The sequence below is a fragment of the Capsicum annuum genome, chromosome 7, assembly GCF_002878395.1.
Source record: "Capsicum annuum cultivar UCD-10X-F1 chromosome 7, UCD10Xv1.1, whole genome shotgun sequence".
In the NCBI taxonomy this organism is placed as follows: domain Eukaryota; kingdom Viridiplantae; phylum Streptophyta; class Magnoliopsida; order Solanales; family Solanaceae; genus Capsicum; species Capsicum annuum.
Genome location: NC_061117.1, coordinates 37,306,187 through 37,323,166, shown reverse-complemented (window position 1 = coordinate 37,323,166; position 16,980 = coordinate 37,306,187).

Sequence of the window (16,980 nt, the reverse complement as noted above, 5' to 3'; positions counted from 1 at the left end):
AAACCCAGTGTATTCCCACATAATGAGGTCTAGGGAGGGTAAGATGTACGCAGTCCATACCTCTACCTCTAAAGAAGTACAAAGGTTGTTTTCGATAGATCCCCAGCTTGAGATACGGAAATGTTAAACAATGCATGCTAAATGTAAATGACTTACATAAGATGGAATATCTTAAATACTGAGATCATGAATAAAATCACACTTTATAAATCTAGTAAGTCATAACATTTCGTTCTGAAAGCTATACTTTTTTTATGTCTGTAAATCATATTGCCTAAGTGTAGAAAGAGCTCACTTTTGAAAATTGAAATCTAAAAACTGAAGTCTATAACTGTTATCTTTCTATAAAGAATAATCTGAGTAAACTGTCAGACTTTACACTAAGTTTTTCTAAAAATAATAACTATAAAATTATAGGGAAATCACTTGATGTTAAGGGAGATTCAGTTAACCGACATAAACCATGTGAGCTATATGGAGTCCAATGTTTCATCCTCCTAATGAAGAAACCTCACATTGGGGAGAGGTTTCATACCATTGCTAGGGAGTATAACCTACTTTCCATGCGATCGATCACAAGCTAAATCTATCATCCATATAGAAATGGGAATAATCTCATAATACGTACCTACGTTGGCTACATAGTTCTGTGAAAGGTAGGGCACGTTAATCCCATACTTCCCGCTTGGTGCTAAATACTACTCCCTTTTTATTTGCTACACTTATTCTATTATAAATCTACTTTAAAACTAGCATAAGGGTTTATCTAAAACTGATTATGCATTCATCTGATAAAATCTGTAAATAAAGCTTATCTGAATTTTAAAATCTATAATAATCTGAAAAATAGATTCCATAGCTAATCCAATGATCTAAAGATCAAAGCTTTACTAAAAATCTATAAATAATTTGATAATAGGAATCTTAAAGCATCATCTTTCTTGAAATAATAATATTCAAACTTGGGGTAATAACCCATGCTTTAATATCATGTCAAAACATCATAATAATCATGCTGGATATTGAAAACAATGATAATTCATCTCAAAATCTGTAAATTACTGCAGTAGGGATGAAAATATAAAAACTGACATGCAATTCAACTTCTAAAATACTTGAAATCTCAAAATCTTGCAAAGAGTAATAAAGGGTATGAACCCTAATTCAAATTTCATGAATAATCATTCAAAATCATATAACTTTTAAATAAAAACTTAGTTTTGGATACAAGGATGGAAGAAAATCCTTGTTCACAAACCCCGCATACCTTGATAGATGATTAGATGGAGAAACATGAATTATTGATTCCTAATTGATTTCTTGGAGATGGATTCTTGATGATATTGCCTTGGTAATCCTAAATATTAAGATTTCTTGGAGAATTAACAGAGGATCTTGATTTCTTGGAGAAGTAGTTTTAGAGCTCTAGGGTTTTGCTTTTGAAGAGAATGATGAATAATGAGCACAAAGTGCTTTGAATATGATTAATCTTGTGTTTTGGATAGATTGGGGCCTTGGTAATTGACCAAAACACCCCTTTTAAACTTCTAAATGTAATATTTTTTTGATTTGGGTGGCCAACACGATGCGCCACAATCACGGTGGCTCACTAGAAATAGGATAATTGGGAACTAGGCTTGACTCCGCGATGCGCCACCATCATGGTACCCCTTTGGAATGTCATTTTTGCCACTGGCACAACGCGCGAATATCATATTAGGCTACTGGAAATCGAAAACTGGGAAATTGGCTCTCTCTGCGATGCGCCAATATCGCATCGATCTACTAGAATGGGACAATTGGGAATTTGAGATTCTCCACAATGTGTGTCTATAACAAAGGGTAACTGGAATTTGACAATCATCATTTTAACCACCTGCACGACGTGCCAAGTGCCTAGGTGGCACATTGCCATCTTAAAAATACACTAACTCCTCAACCGAGTATCGAAATTAGGCGAATTTGATATCGATGGAAATCTTATTCAATTTCACACACAATGGGAGGTCTGAATCTGGAAAATTCCCTATGAAATAAATATTCTACAATTTGGAAACTATTTCTTAACATTCTAGGAACGAATTTAAGCTAGGAAAAGTGTGGGGTATTATAATATCTCCCCCTTGGGAACATTTGTCCTCAAATATGGCTAGATAAGCTAGAAAATACTGAGAAATTTGAGGCTATAAACTATCATGGACAACTGAAATAAACTGAATAACTCAATCTTAATTAATAAGAGCTACTGAACTGATTTGAGAATGCATGAATTCTCATGAAGATAACTATATATAGCAGAATCTGAAACTGGAAAAAAATTGAATGAAGGAAAAATATTATCTTCAACTTAATCTGAGTTCGTAGAGAAGAGATGTGGATAATTGGTACGCATGTTGGCTTCTTCTTCCCAAGTAGCACCCTCAATAGACTGAATTAAACATAAAACTTTGACCAAGGGAACTTCTTTGTTTCTTAGTCTACCTATCTGGTGATCAAGAATCTCTACTGGGATTTCTTCGTAAAAAAGGCTATTCTGAATATTTGTACTTTCTATAGGAACTATAACGGTTGAATCGTCAATGCACATCTTCAACAAGGATACATGGAATACTGGATGAATAGAGGATACATCTGTGGGTAGCTTAAGATCATACACCACCATCCCAACACGACTCAAAATATCGAAGGGCCCTACATAACGGGGACTAAGTTTCCCCTTTTTCCAAACCTCTTCACCCTTTCATGGGTGAAAATTTCAAATACACAAGATTATCAACCTCAAACATAAGATCTCTTCTTCTCATGTCGGCATAAAATTTCTGAAGACTTTGGGATGCTCTTAATCTCTTTCTAATCAACTGCACTTTCTTCATGGCCTCCCTCAAACACCATGTCTAGCCCATTAAAAGCGACCTCACCCACTTTAAACCAACCAACTGGCGATCTATAGCTCCGCCTATAAATTGCCTCAAATGGAGCCGTCTAAATACTAGAATAATAACTATTATTATAAGCAAACTCAATCAATGGCTAATAATCATCCCAACTACCTTTGAAATCAAGAACACATGCCCTCAACATATCCTCCAAAGTTTGAATGGTTGTCTCTGACTGACCATCTATCTACGGATGAAAAGATGAACTAAGATGAGCTTGAGTACCAAAACCTTTCTAAAATTCTCTCCAAAACTGAGAGGTAAATTGAGTACCCCTATCGGAGATGATAGATAAAGGAACTCCGTGCAATCTGACTATGTCTCGGATATAAAACTTAGCATAATATTCAGCCGTGTAAGGCATGTGAACTGGCAACAAATGCACTGACTTAGTCAATCTGGTTACAATAACCCAAATTGAGTCATGTTGACGATGCAAATTGGGTAAACAAGTCACAAAATTCATATCACCTCTTCCCACTTCCAAGTGGGGATACCAAACTCTTCCAATGCACCACCATACCTTTGGTGCTCTACCTTAACCTGTTTACAAATTGCATACTTGTCTAAAACTCAGCTATATCTCTTTTCATACCACTCCACCAATAGATTTCTTCCAAGTCATGGTACATCTTGGAGGCTTCAGGATGGATAGAATAAAATGCACCACATGCTTCTACAATGATTCGTTACCTCAAATCATCAACACAAGGCACACACAATCTACTCTGGTATCTCAACACACTATCTCCCCCATGGAAGAAAACCTCTACCTTTTGGTCTTTAATTGTCTCCTTCAATTTGACACAACTACGATCCTTATCTTGCTTCTCCTACACATCTGAAACTAGGGAAGATTCGAAACTACTTTGAACCCAAACATTCCCTTCAGCTGTGTTAACCAACCTAACAACCTATCTAGCGAATCAATGAACTTCTCAAACTAACTCCTTTTTTTCTATCTCCACATAAGCAACACTACCCATATACAATATACTAAGGGTGCCTGCCACTCCATTGGACTTGCTCGGATAATACAACATACTCATATCATAATCTTTCAACAATTCTAACCATCTCCTCTGCCGAAGATTCAACTCCCTCTGAGTAATCACATACTGCAACATTTGTAATTTCTGAACACATTATTATGTACTTCATACAAATAATGTCTCTAGATTTTCAAAGCAAACACAACAACAGCTAACTCAAGATCATGGGTTAGGTAATTTTTTTCATGAGGCTTAAGCTGTCTAGAGGCATAGGCTATGATCTTACCTCTTTGCATCCAAACAAAAACCAAACCAACTCTGGAGTCATCACAATAAACCACAACCATCTGTACCATCAGGTAACGCTAGAAATAGGGTTAAAGTGAGTCGAGTCTTCCACACATAAAAACTTTTCTCGCAGGAATCTGACCACTAAAAATTAACTTTCTTTTTGGTTAATCTAGACATAGGGGACATAATAGATGAGAAAACCTCAACATAATATCTATAATAACCAGTTAGACCCAAGAAACTCCTAATGTCTGACAGGGAAATAGGTCTAGGACAATTTGTAATGGCTTCTGTCTTTTGGGGATCAACTCTAATACCTTTACTAGAAATGATGTGACCAAGGAAAGCTACTGACCTTAGCCAAAATTCATACTTGCGGAATTTGGCGAACAACTGGTGATCTCTAAGGGTTTGTAACACAATTCTAAGATGGTACAAAAAATTCCACATGAAATAAATATTCTTCATTTTAAAAGATATTTCTTAACATTCTAGAAACGAATTTAAGATAGGAAAAGTACGGGTATTACACTTACCATATTTAAAGCACATTTTCCTTCCCCTCTTCACAAAGCTCACGGTGCGCCTTCTCATAGAATCTGTAAGAATGATATGATGTAAAGAACTTAGACCTATAAGCCTGAGATTTGTATCCCTGTGCCCTAAACCCACTATCACGCTGAGAACGACGATCACCCAACAGCTTCAAATAAGGAGCACTAGTCGTAGAGTAGGAACAAAAACTCTTCTACTTCTTCTTAGACCACTTTCCACTATATCTACCTCGCTACTATCGACCCCCACCCTGATTGGAAACTCTAAACTTCTTATTATTCTTTTTCCTTATATCTACCTAATTATTCTTCTCTTTCTCAACCTGCTGTATTTGCACAATCAATCTGGAGATGTACATATCCTTATTTAACAAGGCAACCTTACTCTCTAGAATCAAATCAAAAGATAACCGAGAAGCAAATTTCCTCATTCTATCCCTTATGTTAGATACTAACTCAGGAGCATATTGGGATAACTGAGGAATTTCATGGAATACTCCTTGACCGTCATCCTACCTTACTTCAGATTAATAAACTCTTTTGCTCTTGCCTCCCTGAACTCCTGAGTAAAGAAGAAGTCCAGAAAAGCACTAGAGAAATGATCCCACAATCTAGATTTGGCATTGTATCCCCTAGACTATTTCTATTCCTCATACCATTTGTACGTTATATCCTTTAGTTAATAGGAAGAAAATTCCACTCCCTTCACATTAGAACCATACATCACATGGAAGATCTTTTTTGTCTCAACAATAAAGTTTTAAGGATCTTCCTCAACATTTAGAATCAGTGAACATAAAAAGAATTAACCTCATAAATTTGTCAACCCTTGTGGACCCAGAAAATGAAGTAATAGAAGCTACACGCTTAGATAGAGAAGCTAAAAACTAAGCCAACATATAAATAGACTGATGAATTTATGAATTTAAAACATTAGCCTGACAATCTCAAAGAGGACTAGAGGGGATCAGTGGAACTCCAGAAGGGCAATCAGAAATTGGACCCCTAGATCAGGTTTGAACCCCACAAGTAGGGCGTGTCCCATTAGCATTGTCCTCAAATAGGACAGAGGAGTTTTTGTGAGCTTCAGATCATCTAGGAGGCATGATTTGAAAACAAACACACCGAAATTAGAGAATCTGAAGACCTTAGACTTTATAGGTTAAAATAAGATAGCAAGAAAAAGAAAAATTCCTAAATACCTCATAGCCTCTCTCTTATAAGTGTGGCGTACTACATACCCATAGACAAGACTCTACTTGACATGAACTTGTTGGAAACATAATAACACAAAACCTAGGCTCTGATATAACCTTGACACGACCTAAACTAGGGCCTGGTGTTGTCGGGTATCTCAAGTCCAACAAGGACCGAAGACCATCCCCAACACCAAAATTGTATACCACCTTACACCTATGTTGGACTAATTCCGAACATATAATAATATAAGAGAACTAAAAATTAAAGATGTTATGATATGTGTATAACCAAATCAACCAACAACTAAACCATCCCAAGTCCACAGTAGTCCGACAAAGCCTTTACCAAATTGAATACCAATAAACTGTCAGGACATTCCCCTGACTATAGCCAAAAATAGTAACCAATAGTGTCTAACTCATAAGAAAAATATAATCTTAAAATAGATCCTTTTAAAGAGTGGAAGCTCACCACTTTAAGTTGAATCTCAATCAATCCACAATCACTAAGTAGGAGAAGTAGAAATATGGCCAAATCCTACATCACATGGGGATACAATGTTCGAAGATAGTTAGTGGGGTTAATGCTAGCATGTAACTCAAGGATAAAGATAAAATGATGTTACCAATTCAAACCAAGTCATTCAATGCACATAACCATATGCATATATATATGTATGTATATATCATGTCGGCATAGGGAATAAGGTTTAGCATGCACCTTTAAACCTTAACCTAGATTTTGTAGCTCAATCATCATATAATAGTAACCATGGGGTATATGGGCCCTAGATATCACCCTCTAGCTGGGACCCAGTACGTGTAGCTACATAAATTGAAGAATAGTCACATATATTTACACATAGGGGACCCAAACCTCTCGACATATACTAAGATAACTTAAGCACCCAATTATGTCATGATTGACAGGGGACTAGAACCTTCCTAATCATGAAATAATAATAAGGGGGACTCAAACCACCTTAGCCACCTTGATCCCTATGTCAGAAAATATAGTTTCCAGTGTCGGTCACTCGGACCTCCATTTTCATGACTCAGCTACACAATCCTATTTATAGCTCAGTTAAAACATTAATTACACAATCCTATTCATGAAAAACATTCCATTTTAAGTCATAGATTGCTGGTATCGTCATACCAACTATACTAGCAAGGTAAAAACAACATGCCAAAATAATTATCATTAACTTTGAGAAAAGAACTCCCTTTATTCATTAATAAAAGGTGTAGGACACAAAATTACTTTGTTCATTAAATTATACCATTGTGTTTTCAAATACCTCTTTAAATAATGCAATAGTTCAAGACTCGTTCAACTTTACAAATTCCCACCTTTCTCATAGCTCAAAACAAATTTCACACTATCAGTCGGGGTCATAACCATTTCCAAAGTCACAAGTTTGGGAAAATCACAATTCCCTAATTTATCCACCATACCCATGCACCCGTAAGTTCAAAATCATATTTAAAGCATGAATAATCATAATTAAATCATGGGAAAACATTGTTCAACAATACACATTAAAAACCCACAACCCTTATTTTCAAAACCAAAAAAATTCCATGTGAATAACACTTCAATACATATGATTTTTAACAAGTTAAAAATAAGGAAAGAGTCATACGCCTAAAATAGTAAGAGGTATGGAGCAAAATCACCCTTAAAATCCCTAATTGATAACCTTGTTAAAACCATATGTGTTTTTGACTTTGAGGAATTTGAGAGTGTTGAGAAGTTACTTTGATGTGTTTGTGAGGACTAATGGTATCCTAAAAAGGTTATAAGACGTGGGTTTCAATTTGGGTAAAGGAGGAAATATCTTGAATGCTCTTTAGTTAAAAGAAAAAAAGGGTTATTTGACTATGAGTGAACCATCAACTCATAACCACTCTTTACAACTTATCACCACAAGTAATAACTAGGGGAGAACCACAAAAGAAACCTACATTGCTAGCCTTATAACTCATCCACATGACTCATAATGGGACCCTACGACTCTTAGGTCTCAGTCGTAATCAACACAGAACCCATTAGGGATATACACTAGATACCCTACGATTTACCCCCCATGACTCATAATAAATTCCTATGACTCAGTTGATCCACTCACACTCAGAGAAAAATCATGCCACAAACATATAAGATTTGGTTATGACTCATCCTAACGAATTGTCAGGATGCCCTATGACTCATAGAGTGAGTCATGACCAAGGAAATGATCTCAAAGATCAAGGAATTTTCATGGGACAAAATTTAAGGTATTTAAATCCACTATCACATTAGTACCAGATTTCTCTTTTCTAATCATACCTTAAAAAATAACCCATCTTACACTAGTCCTGAATTTCTCCACAATCGACTAAGGAAATACTAAGTGCAAATTTTACCCCCTCTTTCACCATAACGATAGCTGGTCATTACAAAAAAATGATATGGATGGCATATAGTTAATCTCGAAGATCCTCAAATCGTAATGATAAGCCAAGTGGAGCATTATTTATGGGGGAGATTGTTGGGGTGTGTAATTTGCTATTTTTTTGTTATGTCTTTGAGTAAACACAATTTCTTAACACATAATAAAAATTTGTCATACTTTAACAAATAAAGCTCTTGAAAGTGAATTTTCATTTTTTTAAAAAATGCTAAAATATGAGAGTATAATTGTATAAATTCCTTATAATTTGTATCTTAATTTGTATTGTGCTCAGAGAAAAATCATGCCACAAACTTACAAGATTTTGTTACGACTTATCCCAATGACTTGTTAGGACACCCTACGACTTATAAGGCGAGTCATAACTAGGGCAATGATCTCAAAGATCAAGGAATTTTCAAGGGACAAAATTTGAGGTATTTAAATCCACTATCATATTAGTACAAGATTTGTCTTTTCTAATCATACCTCAAAAAACATCCTATCTTACACTAGCCCTAAATTTCTCAACAATAGGCTAAGGGAATACTAAGTGTAAATTTTAACCCCTCTTTCACCATAACGACAGCTGGTCATTACAAAAAAGATGATGTGTATGGAATATAGTTAATCTCGAAGATCCTCAAATCGTAATGATAAGCAAGTGGAGCATTGTTCATGGTGGAGATTGTTGGTTGTGCAATTTCCTATTTTTTCTTATGTCTTTGAGTAAACACAATTTCTTAACACTTAATAAAAATTTGTCATACTTCAACAAATAAAGCTCTTGAAAGTGAGTTTTGATTTTTTTTTAAAATGCTAAAATATGAAAGTATATTTTTTATATCCAATTTTCTAGATTAAGATTAATGTATAACTCTATTTCTTTAATTATGTGTATTAATTTGTATTTATTGTCTCACTCTTTGTTTTTGTCTTCTATTGCAAGTAACAACTCTTTAGGAGTACTTCGAAACAAGAAAAAACATCTTTGTTTTGTTTAACTTGAAAGTAGCAAGAGCGGCTGGATTACTCCTTTATCAATTGGATAATCGATTTTCTTAGTTAGACAGTCGACTATTGATGAGGTAATAAGAAATTCAAGAAATAAAGTGTTGAAGGTAAATAATACCAGATATTTTATACTGATTGGACCTCAAATAGGTATTACTCTAGTTGCAAGGAATTCTACTTGTTTATTTGAATAAAACAAAAGTACAAGGATTGAGTCAAGCTTTTTAACTATGACTCACATTTTTTTTATTTCTTTCTCACTTTGATACAATGCCTCACCTACAATATGTTTCACTCCTCTCTTTTTGAACACTCATTAAAACTCAAGAAAATATAATGCTTGATAGAGTAGAATAAAGAACTAAGGAAGATTGAGACAAAAGTATATATCTTCCTTCGTCTTCAAATGCTTATATAATAGTGATTGGACTACTACTAGCCATTAGAAGCTAGATATAGAAGGCAACCCAAAAGATTTTTCTTCTTAGAAGAATGAATAATTAATATAAATTTTCCAAGAATAAGTAAAGACTAAAAGGAAAATCTAACTAAAGTAAAATCTATACATAGGAAAGAGACACAAAATTTCATGATTTAAGTGTTACATTAAATGCAGCAATTCATCTTACCTTCATAAAATATCTCTTGAGATTTTGTAGAATATCTTCAGCGGTACTTGCCTCTTTTTGAGCATTATTGAGGGTTTCATCAGATTCCTTTTTCCTAAGGTCCTACAAATCAATCATTAAATCATTCATCAAAACTTATCATTATCAATATCCCCCTTTTTGATGGATGACAACAGTTAGGTAAGAAGACAACAATCGAGTTGGCCTTCTCCTCCCTGAATGAGTGAGTCTTGCCCTTGCATAGAAAGACTGCATACTATTCCCCCTTTTTTAAATCAATCAAAAAGGAAGAAGTGCAAATACATAAAGCCAGGGAACTCCTACTTGATGACAAACTAAAAGGATGCATAGGTTTATGCCTATTTAAAATCCAAAATAACAAATTAAAGTAAAATATTTTTCATAGAGATTAATTAGTAGCAGAAGGATGACGGGAGAAAAAGTAAGCCAGGGTGTGAGTTGTGGCATCCTTCAGGTTAGTGAACTGAGTTTTAATAGTGGCAGAGAGAGCATCAGTTGTAGCTTGAATCATAGTTGCAAGTTTTTTTTCCTCCTTGATTACTGGATCCCGTTTGACACAAAGATAAGCAATATCTATCCCAATATCTTTGCTTGTATGCTTGATTTTGTCAAGATAAAAGTAAGAAGCAAATAGGAGATCCTTCACGGTGTCAAGTTTAAAATCAATTTCCAATAAGCGCAACTCCACATCCATAAATATAGTAATAGAAAGATGAAGAGGAGGACAAGAGTGAAACTTGGGAGATGGAGTCCCAATAGAGCAACTTTTATTTTTTTGAACCCACACATCATCAACTAAAATATAACTCATATTACAAAAGGCAGTTGAATTATGACATTGTTTAAATAAGATATAATGGACATCACTAAGTGATACATCAAAGGCTTCTAAAATACGGGTAATGATCAACCTATAAGCAACATTTGAAATATCAAGATAAGCCTCAATCATATAATTGAGAATGAAGGATGAGAAATGAATTTTATGTTGAATAGTAATGAAAAAAGTGTGTTAAGTATCGTAATGACAGAGAGTAGAGAGAGATCCTACCTAAGAAAGCAAAGAGGTAGCCACGATGTGAGTAATTGCACAGACTTCAAAAGAAAGATGTTTAGGACTAAGAGTAGAAGAAAGGACATCTCAGTTATCCAAGGAAATAGCATTTTTAGCATCTTAAAAATATATCAAAGATAGCATAAAAAATAGCACAATAAAGAAATGTATGTTTCCCTGTGACAAAGATTTCAAAGTCACCAAATTTGATAGAATGCAGATTTTCATAAAAAAAATAAATAAGAGGCTCAAAAGCATGCTCAGGAGTGGAGGCATGGATATGTCCCCAACCTTAAAATTCAAATAGAGATTTTAAGAGACAATGTAGAGATTAAAGAAGGTCTAATTCTAGAAGACCCCAAAAATACCTAGTCATTTAAGTCCTATGTAGCATGCCAAAAGAGTTCCTAGACTTAGAAAATTTTAGCTAAGTGTTGACACTTAGTCTCATTTTGGCCTTGACTTTCCAATGGAATCACTTATGATCTTTTCGGCCTTAGATTGTAGCTTTTTAAATTGATTCATGATCAGGGATATCAATAGATCATATTGGGTTGGTCTTAGAATTTTCAGAGATCATTTGAGTCGTGTTTGGGTGGCCAAAATAGAAAGGCAATGCGATCTTGATGCATCACATTGGCTATCGTGATGTACCCATCGATGCAACGTATTGGTGATCATGTCGACCCCATAGATATGGAGCATTGCCTATCATGTCACTAGGCCAGTATTTCTTATTAACTTATGATTTTCCAAGGGTATTTAGATCCTTTTCCACTCACCCAATTTAGCTAAAACATGAAATTAAGCTCCCAAAAGGGCAAAATACATTCATTCTTCACAAATCCTCCCAAGAAATAGAACCTAGGTTCATCAAGTTCTCGTCTAAATTCTAGTAAATCACCAAAAATCTTCACGAAATAACCAATCAAGGTATGTTAGGTTTTCATCCTTGGGTTTCCTTCCACCTTCAAGTTTAAGAACCCTATTTAAAACTATAAGTTTTTAGATTCATGATTTATATGCACAAATTGGGTTGTATTCACATTTGTGTTATTATATAGGTTTTAATTCAAGATTTAACTATACGTTTCATGAACATAAGATAGCATGTATGTTGATTGATGTAATTCCCAAGTTAAAACCCTTGAAATTTGAAGTTTAAGTTATAGTCATGATGCTTATGTGTTGTTCATTACCATGTGCATTAATTATGCTCCCCACGTGTTTGATAGAATTTCCATGTGAATTGAATGGTTTAATCATGACATATTATTATGTGTTCTCATTTATGTACAAGTTCGTGACCTCCAAATGTCTGAAAAAATATCTCAGTGAATGACTGTAGTCAATTAACTATTGTTATGCTTTCAAGATTTGTTATGTTTTATTATTGATGCTATCGAGCCCTACGTTATTTATTACCCGAAATCTAGTTATTCTCGTAGTTGTAGTATCTATAGAATAGTCCTAGTAAAGGTAAAAAATAATAGTACTCAGTCAGTAATAGAACCTAATGAACTTAGTCTAGTTCTGTCAGTCAACATGATCAGTGTAAGTTCAGTTAAGCCTAGTATAGTCTGGTGACCAGTTTAGTGTCAATTTAGTTGGAAGCAAGATTTAGTATCGAGAGAACCCAGCGATGGGGGCATTACTGCCAGCAATGGGTTTGACCCTTAGTAGCAGTCCCTGTATTACAGAACTACATAGCCAGTGTAGTGTAAGTCATCCTCCTACCAGACTATGGTTTACATCATTATATATATATTTCATGAGTCTTCCTGCTAGATTAGATTTGACCCGGCATTGTTAATATCTCATGGTAAGGTTCTAACAGCCTTCCAACTGAGGTCACAAGTTGTACCTCGAATCCGTCTATATCAGGGTATGTTGGTTTGATGAACACTCCCATAGTTAAAGTTTCAGTCTCAATTTTTAGTAAAGAACTCATTCAGTTTTACAAGACCATGACTATCAGTTATCAGTTACTCAGCCATCAGAATTCAGTACTCAATTTTAGTATAATCTCAAATACATGATGTATATCTACATGTGCAGTACTGCATATTTAGTATGTTCAGCAGTTACAGTTTTGTATGTACACTCATCCAGTTACTTTATGGTGTTCATTCAGTCAGTCATTATCTCATGCATAGGTACCCATGTACATCAGCCTTACCTCACTTATCATACCAGCATATTCCACGTACTAACGCATACTCTTATTTGTGTTATGATGTCTCATATCATAGGTTCAGATGCATGAATTCCTGATCATACTTAGCAGCTCAAGATATCAGCGGTAGATTTAGTAGTGAGTCCTCATCTATTGACGATATTATTTTATTTTAGCATTTCACTAGATTTAGTATGTTTCATAGTCGGAGTTAGTTGGGGACTTGTCCCATCAACTCCACATTAAGACAGTTAGAGGCTTTTGGACTAGATTACTTTAGATAGAGTTCAGTATTCTTAGAATTATTACCAGTTATACTCAGTATTATGATAACCTTATGGCATATTAGGATTTATTCTGCATATATATTTTAGTATTATATTTAGTGCTCACAGTAGGTACCAGTCATGGGTTAGCTTGTGGTCTTTTAGGGTCGTAAGCAATGTCTAATGCCCAGGGTACAGTCTCATGGCGTTACACACTTAGTATTAGAGCCTAATGTTCTATAGAGTCCTAGGGAGTCTAAAATCCACATCAAGTAGAGTCTTGTGCATAGGTGTATAGTGCACCATACTTATGGACAAGAGGCTATGAGGTATTTTTAGGAAAAGTTCCCTTGTTTTAGTGATTATATCATGTGAGTGAGCATGTGATCAAGTTAAACTCTCTGTCTAATACAACTTTTCCTTCCTTTTACTGAACATGCCTCCCAGAAAGACCAATTCAAGAAGAACTGGGAACCACCAACCATTTTTGTCCATTCAGGAAGATCCCCTGAATAAGCACATTTCTCATGCAAAATTTAGAGCATCTTTCATCACTCTATCCTATTTTATGGTAGCTCAGAATGGTTGACCATCTATTGTTCACTCCAAACTAGTAGCCAATACTATTGCAGCTAGAATTTCAGACAACACCCGAATAAACCCTCTTTTATTTTCGAGGCCTAAGTCTGAAGAGGACCAACAGGAGTTCCTTGACATGGTGTAGAAAGTAACAGATATTATAGGGTTAACCACTAGTGAGAGTGTTGATTTAGCTTCCTATTAGTTATAGGATGTGGCTCATACATGGTTTAAGCAGTGAAAGGTAGATAGGGTGCAGATGTAGGGCCCATAAAATGCAAAGAGTTTACTACTGCCTTTCTAGATAGGTGTTTTCTATTGGAATTAAAGGAAGCGAAGGTTTTAGAGTTCATTAACCTGGATTAGGGAAACATGAGTGTGAAAGATTATTCCTTCAAATTTACTCAATTGGCCAGGTATGCTCCTCGTATGGTAGCTGATAGCAGATCTAAGATGAGTAAGTTCTTGTTTGGTGTATCCAACAGTACAGTCAAGGAGTGTAGGACTGTAAAGCTAATTAAGAAGATGTACTTGGCTAGGTTGATGGTCCATGTTCAATGGATTAAGGAACATAAGACTAAGGAGAAAGAGTGGGAGAATAAGAAGGCTAGAATAGGTAGCTTCAACTTTACTCAGCCTAAGTTAGAGGGTGGTAATTGTCCTTAATTCTTCCAAAAATCTTTAGTCCCAGCTCTATCCTCAGCCAGTGCTCCAGTGCCAAAATTTAGAAATAGTAATAAGGATAGAGTGTCAGGCTCAAAATCTCAGGGTAGTGTTAGCAGTACTAGAATGAATACTCTTTCTCAGAAATGTGGCAGAAATCCTTAGGTTACTTGCAAGGCTGGCAGCGATGTATATTTTGGGTGTGGTAAGCCAAGTCATAAGATCAGAGAATGTCCTCAGGTGGGTTCACAGACTCAGCATAATCATCCCCCACCTTATTTCGGCTGCCTGTCTTAACATAGTGCCACTTCCAGTGCTGCCAGTGGGCAACGCCCAAAAAGTCTCTATGCACTCTAGTCCCTACAGGATCAGGAAATTCCTCGTTATGTGGTCACTGGTACATTACAATTTTACAAGTTACATGTTTATGCTTTGCTAGATTCAGGAGCTTCTTTGTCCTTTTTAACTCCTTATATAGTTGCTAACTTCAAAGTTAGTCCCAAAATCTTAGCAGAACCCTTCTCAGTCTCTACCTCCCAGTGGATAAATCTATCATAGCCTGATAGGTATATAGGAACTTTCCAGTTGTGTTATCTTAAAAAGTTACTTTAGCAGACTTAGTAGGGCTAGAGATGATGGATTTGGAAATCATTTTCTTTAAAGATTATCCCCATTCATGTTATGCCTTGGTTGATTTTAGAAGCAGAGTTGTCTTTGTTCAGTTCCTGAATGAACCTATCCTAGAATGGAGGGGTAGTACTATAGCGCTTAAGGGTCAACTTGTTTAATATCTTAGATCGAGAAAAATAATATCTATGAAGTGTGTCTATCATTTGGTGCGAGTCAAAGACTCTAGTTCTAAGACTCCTAACCTTGAGTCAGTTCCAGTACCAAGTGAATTTCCAGATGTATTTCCCAAAGAACTTCCAGGTGTTCCTCCCAAAAGAGAAATTAACTTTGGAATAGATCTTCTTTCTAATTCTCAGCCCATCTTTATTCTGCCATACAGAATGGCTCCATCTGAACTTAAAGAGTTGAAAGAATAGTTTAAATACATCTTAGACAAAGGGTGTTTTAGTCCTAATGTATCTCCTTGGGGCACACCAGTTCTATTCATGTGAAAAAAGATGGTTCCTTTAGAATGTGTATTGACTACCATCAGTTGAACAAAGTCACAATTAAAAGCAAGTATCCACTTTCTAGAATCTATGACTTGTTCGACCAACTTCAGGGTGCCAGTTACTATTCTAAGATATACCTTAGATTTGGCTATCATCAGCACAGAGTAAGAGAATGTGACATTTTGAAAACAACTTTCAAAATCGGGCATGGTAACTTCCAATTTCTAGTTATGTAATTTGGTCTTACCAATGCCCCAATAATATTCATGGACTTGATGAAATCCGTGTTCAAGTAGTACTTAGACATATTCATCATAGTCTTCACTGATGACATTCTTGTCTACTCCCATAGTAAAAGTGACCATGCAGACCATCTCAGAATAGTATTGTAGACACTCAGAGCCCATTAGTTGTTCACCAAATTTAATAAGTGTAATTTTGGATAATGCTAGTAGCTTTTATTGGTCATATAGTTTCCTGTAATGGCATTAGAGTTAATCATTAAAAGACCAAAGTAGTTAAAAACTGGCCCAGACCTATCTCTCCATTAGATATCAGAAGTTTCTTGGGTTTGGCTAGCTATCACCGATGGTTTGTTGAAGGATTTTCTAGATTGACTTAGAAGAAATTCAAGTTCCAGTGGTCAGATTCTTGTGAGAAGAGGCTTTAGGATTTAAAGACTCGACTCTCTACAACCCTAGTTTTGACATTAATCAATGGTTTAGATGGATTTGTTGTGTATTATGATGCTTCCAGATTTGGTTAAGGGTTTATTTTGATGCAGAGGGGTAAGGTTGCGGCCTATGCCTCTATATAGCTTAAGACCCATGAAAAGAATTATCCCACCCATAATCTTGAATTAAAAGTTGTTGTATTTGCCTTAAAGATTTAGAGGCACTATTTGTATGGGGTGCATGTTGATGCATTCATAGACCACAAAAGCCTGCAGTATCTGTTTTCATAGAAAGACTAGAACTTGCATCAAAGAAGGTGGTTAGAGTTGTTGAAAGACTATGACATGAGTATTTTGTATAATCTGAGCAAGGTCAA